Genomic DNA, 6,062 nt, shown 5'->3' on the forward strand with positions numbered 1-6,062 from the left:
CAGGCGCCCTTGGGAAGCAGTTTTAAGTGGACTATTTATGAAAAAACATTCTGGACTCAGCAATCCAGTTTCTGAGGACCCTTAGGCATTCAGTCCAAATTCTGATTCCCCAGATGAGGAAACACAGGTTCAGAGATGGGAAGCAATCACTTAGCGAGCTAGTGGCAGAAGTGGGACTAGACTCCTGGTGTTTTGACTCCCAACCCAGTGTACCTTCCCCCCCCCCCAACCCAGTGTACTTTTAACTGTTCTCTGGGGTTCAGTAAACACTGTTGAGTAAATGCTACCCGCCAGGGGCGCCTGGGGAGCTTAGGTCAGAATCCTGGGGTCCTGGAGCCTACTTCTCCCTCTCCCCCTGCTTGTGTGCTCTCTCGATCTCAAATAAACAAACAAATCTTTAAAAAAAAAAAAAAAGAAGAAGAAGAAGAAAAAGAAAAGGCTACACACCAGGCCCTGTGCCTCGAATTTGAGTGAGACCCAGCCTTGCCCTTCAGGAACTCACAGCAGGGGTGAAACAGGCATGACGAGATGGGGTGCGGAGTGCTAGGAACAGAAGTTTGCAGGAGGTGCGGGGAGCAAGACGGAGGAGCTGACTCAGTGGGGGCAGGGGGGGGGCGGGGGCAATGGGGTGGAGGAGGCAGGGGAAAGGCTTAGGGTAAGCTCCCAGGTGATGCCCACACCAAGCCGAGTCTCGGAGGTTGGGTAGGATTTACTAACTCAACCACCGAGGGGGGACCCCGCACGCAGAAAAACGGCCCGGCTGGGGGCACAGCCTAGCACGGCTGTGCGGGAGAGACCTCCGAGCAGGGGTGGCGAACTAGAGCCAAGGGGGAGGCGGCAAGGAGGGGGGAAAAGTGACCGGAGAGGCCGGCAGGACCCAGAACCCGAAGGGTCTGGTCTATCACCCTCAGGGCGCGGGACTCGCTCCTCCGGCAGCAGCGAGCCTCCGCAGGGCAGGAAGGGGGCGTGCGACGGTGACAGGCACACCCCTGCCGCGCTGCTCCGAGGAGCACGGACCGGAAGCCAGGACTACGCAGTAGTCTAGCCACTTTTCATGGGGTGCTACTGCCACCTAGTGGGTAGAGGCTGGCAATGCTTCTAATGCCCTGGACCACCCCCTCTCTCCCCCTGACCCATGACAGTTTGTTTTCGGAAGGAAGAGGGGATGTATGATGCAGAGACTCAGGGTGCCACCTGGGGGCTGTGTGACCTTAGGCAAGTCGCTGCACTGCTCTGAGCCTCAGGTCTCCCGTCTCTCAAGTGAGGCAGGTATGTGCCTCAGAGACAGCAGGTATGGGCTCAGAGACGGCCAGGAAGTCATGTCCGGGAGGTGGTCTGTAACTACAGCCTCTGCTCATGGGAGGGACCATTGCTGACACTGCAAGCACCCCCTGAAGAGCCGTCCAGTCCACTCCTCGGTTCCCAGAGGGATGTCGGGGCACCCTCAGGCCCAGCGCATGACCAAGTGCAGCGGCCCGGGGTTCCCTCCTGGGATGAATGATCACAATCAAGGTATCCCCAGAGCACTGTGATCCAAGACAACAGACACCGATTGCTCTGAAGGTGTTTTCCCTGAGAGCAGAGAGCACAATCTAGCCGAATGCCGCTGTGAGAACCGAGTGCCCCCTTGCCCCTCCAGGCAGCTGCCACCTGCCCCCTTCTATGGGAAGGTGATGAGTGGACGGGATTGAAGCCGGCCACCTCAGCAGGAAGCTTCTGGATGAGGACAGGGAGTAGGGGCTGAGAGCTGGGCGTCACTTGCTTTTCAAGATTTCCTCTCACCCTGATAACTTTTGTGATAACTTTCGTGACCCGAGAAAAATTACTATACTTTTGTGGGCACAAGACACATGAAACAGAGTTTCTTCTTCCTAGGTATGTCAGTGTGGACTTTCAGGGTGTGCTCTTCCTTTCTTTTTTTAGTTTTGTTTATTAGAGAGAGAACCTGAGCAGGGCAGGGGGAGAGGGAGGAGCAGACTCCTTGCTGAGCAGGGAGCCCGATGCGGGGCTTGGGATCAGGACCTGAGCCGAAGGCAGACGCTTAACCGACTAAGCCACCCAGGTATCCCACTGGAACACATTTCATGCCGATTCTGTTGCCTTGTTTCTTGACAGATCTTCCTCAGGTCCAGAAACCGTGAAGAAACCAGTTATTACCTATGGGCCAGGTAATAAAGCTTACTTACAAACAAGTAAGCAATTTCAGTGGTGATCCCAAAGAACTACAATCCCAAAGACAACAGGAAAAGGGAAAGACAGCGGAAACACTGAGCATTACGGCCCCAAGAAAACAAAAATCTTTCCCGTGTATTTAAGGGTTTCTTTAGTACCCCTTGCCCAGGCTGCTGCCTGTGCGCCACCTACACGTTGCTGGGAATATCTGTTTCATTCCACAGAAAATTTTCCTTCTGGGCCTAATACCCTTGGCTTCCGGAGGCCAGAAAACAGGGCGTCTCCCAGAAGCCCCCCTCTCCGCTCTTACCTGTAAGAGCCCCGTCTTGGGGGTGGGGTGGCTCAGGTCTCCTGGGAAACCCTGGAGTTTGCATCTGGGGCCTAGAAGTGCTTATGAGTGGGGACAAGGATCAGGGCAGCACTGGCAAAAGTCCAGCTGTCCGGGAACAGCTCTGCCACTGGGCTTTTGTTCTGAGTGACACAGTGTTCAACGAGGCACTTGCCCTGTGGCAGATGTGTGTGCTCAGGGATGGCTGGAACATTCTGAGAGGACTTCAGGACAGTATGACTTTCAGGAACCTGCCAACCTGGGACGGACCAGCATTGGACTCCGGGTCCTGGGCCTTTACTGCTGGAAGACAGGCCTCAGCCTGGGAGAGTCCCCGGGCTCCTGCCTCCTCAAGCCCCTTCCTGGGACAGCCTGGTGGCCTCTCAGACCTAGAGAGCCATCATACAGCTCTGCTTGCTTAGAGCCTGCCCGAACCTGACAGGCCTTGCTACCTTTGACTTGCTCATTCTGTCTTCGGGGGGCTTTCCTTAGCTTCCCAACCAGGCCAAGAGCGTGGAGGGAGGCTGGGGACCTTGTCCTTCCTGCACCCTCACTTGCCCACAGTGCCGGCCGCCCGTGCGCATCGCGGGGCCTTAAAAGCTCCGCGCGGGCTCTGCCTCACCTGACCGGACAGGGTCAGCGCTCAGCCCGGGCTCCAGGGAGGAGAACTGAACGCCTTGCCACGGAGGGAGGAGGGCAGGGTGAGCAGATAGACCAGGTGGGCTGCAGGGGAGGGAGAGGGAGTAAAAATGACTGAGGGGACATGGAAAGCAAGAGTCCGATTCCAGGCCCAGGGTGTGGGCTCCCCCAGAGCGAGGTGCCTTCCCCTCTCCCCCCGGCAGCATGGCCAGCGAGGCCACCTCAGGAAGGCTGCATGCACACGGTGCAGCCTGTCCCTCCTGCTCTGCCCATTGGTCTCCATGGACGTGGATGTGGACGAGGAGTGGCGGCCTGGCCCGCCGCTGGCCCAGGAGCCTCTCTCAGCATGACCTGAAGGGCCCAGGCCTCGCTGTGGCAGCAGGCCAGGCTCCCTATTTCTGGGGCAAACAGAGGGGCATCACTGGACTACAAGCTGGTGTCCAAGTGGGGGCCTAGGCCCCGGGGGGCTCCGAGGAGGCAGGACGCCCTACGTGCGGAGAGGCTCATGGTGGACTGGGGGCGGGCAGCAAGGTGGGGACTTGGGTTTGGGGCTTCCTGGCCCGCTGCATCTACTTCCTCCCTGGAATGAGGGGCTGGGCCGGGCTCCTCCTCCACTGTCCCACCTGCTCCTCTCTTCTCCCCCCCACCCCGCCCCCATCCCGGGGCCACACTCACCTGCTGGGCGGGGGGAGCAAAAGCAGAAGGACCAGCCCTCAGCACCGCCTGGCATCAGAGGCCGCTCCATCAGGAGGGCCCAGGGCCAGGATCCGTCACTTGGGGAAGAGGCTTGGCTCGGGGGTGGGAGGGGAAGGTCAAGTTCTGGCCACAGAGTTTAAGCTCCTCATTCAAAGAGGCACCTTCTAGCCCAGCTTCCCCCATGAACGCATCTTGCCTCCAAGGAGCTTCTTGTCACTTGCCTGCACGTCCTTCTCCTCTGGGCGATTCAGAATCCCGGTGCCAGGTCCTCGGCCCACACCCCTCACCCCTCACCAGTCACCCCACAGCTTCTTGGGAAAGGTCCTGCTGCCTCTGCCCACCAAAGCCTGACACAAAGGAAGCTGGAGCTTGGCCCTTTTGGAATGCAGCTGCTGCGGGGCCCAGCAGCTCCCACTTCCCCACTGTCCCCCAGGGAGTCCGGAAGGGCAGGCCTGCTGCGGCACTAGAAGGTTCGGAGCCGCTGGTCTGATGGGCTGTGTAGGAGGAGCACTGAGGCCGGTCGTCATCACTGAGAGTACTGGCAGCTCTGGAGCCTGAGCCCGCGTGCTCACCAGTGAGCGTGTCACACAAGTCCTCCTCCTGGCTCGGCGCCTGGGCACCGGGCCTGCACAGCGACAGCTCAAGACACATGGGTCCCTCCTGTCTCCGGCATGTGCGCCTTGCTTTGTGGAAGTGGTGGACCCTTTCTGACCCCTCTACATTTTGATTCTGCCCGTGGTGGCTCGTCTCCACCACGCTGACCATGGGAACTAGTGTTCATTGCACACTTCGGGTGTCTTTCCTTGTTCTGACAGCTCCCCACGGACCACCTCATTTTACCTTATCAGGGGTCTGAAGGGACAGTAAGTAAGATCCCCACACTCAGAGACTCAGAGACGTGAGACAACCTACCTAAAGTCACAAAGCCAGCCTGTGGCAGAGCTGGGATGTGAGCCCCTTGTGTGGGATCAGAGGCCGAGCTCCTGCGAGCCGCACCATTCCCTCCCACAATTCTCCCTTCCAGCCCCAGCCCCCATGTCACTGAGCCATCGCACTAGCAGGCTCTGTGCGCAGGACCGTCTCCCAGGCACAGCTCAGCGTTCGTCCTGGGTGAGGAGGATACTTAGCAAGTCACTCTCTTTCTTTCCTGGGATGGAGACTGTCACAGGGTGAGCCAAGCACTCCGGACACAAAGCATGGTGGTCAAAAGCAGGGCTTGTGAGACGGAGGGATTTCACAGAAAATTAGTAAAATAAAACTGGGTCTTAACACAGGGCCAACAATTTTTTTCCAAGATTTTATTTATTTGACAGAGAGAGAGAGAGAGAAAGAGCACAGGCGCACAAGCAGGGGGAGCTGCAGAGGGAGGGGAGGGGGAGAGGGAGCGCAGGGAGCCTGAGGATGACAACGACAACAACTACGATGACGATGACGAGGACACAGGGCTCGATCCCAGGGTCCCAGGAATATAACCTAAGCCCAAGGCAGACGCTTAACCAACTGAGCCATCCAGGCGCCCCAGGGCCCACAACTTTTCATTTTACCATTTAAAAGAACACTCTATAGTACTACTGCTATTAGTGATAATACTAGAAAAACGATCTGATCGGTATGAAGACCGCTTCTGATGCACCAGGCACTGTTCCCAGTCTTGACAGGAATCGCGGGATCCGGTCCTCCTGCGAACCCCTATTCCACGGCACTATGATCCCCACTTTGCAGACAAGGAAACTACGAAACGTGCAGTAAACTGTTCCTGGGTCTAGGCTGGTAACCATTATGTTGGAAGCTCATCTGTGATCCACAAAAGACACCCCTGAAAACAATCAAGCACGCAGGGAGGTCCAAGCCTGGGAATGTGGGTCTCGAGAAGTAAGAAGTTCCGTCAGTGAGGCCAGCGGCCCTGGGTCTGACACCCTGGGTGTCTCGCTGTGTTTCCCTGTAATGCAAACACTACTGGCGGCCAGCAAGCTGCCAGGAGGAGACGGAGACCACACACACACACACACACACACACACATACACGGCGCTGCACACAGTGGCCCAGAGAACAGACCGCCATCACCCCCACCACATGCCGGGCCGGCCATCCCTGCTCCTCTGGCAAAAGCCCTTCAAGCTCCCCCGCCGGAGGAAGCTGGCCACGAGTGCCACAGGGCAGAGGTCACAAGGTTGCTGGGATGGACTGTCCCCGCCTTCACTGGCAGAAGCGGGTGGCCACTCAGGG

The sequence above is a fragment of the Mustela lutreola genome, chromosome X (assembly GCF_030435805.1).
Source record: "Mustela lutreola isolate mMusLut2 chromosome X, mMusLut2.pri, whole genome shotgun sequence".
NCBI classification, from domain to species: Eukaryota; Metazoa; Chordata; class Mammalia; order Carnivora; family Mustelidae; genus Mustela; species Mustela lutreola.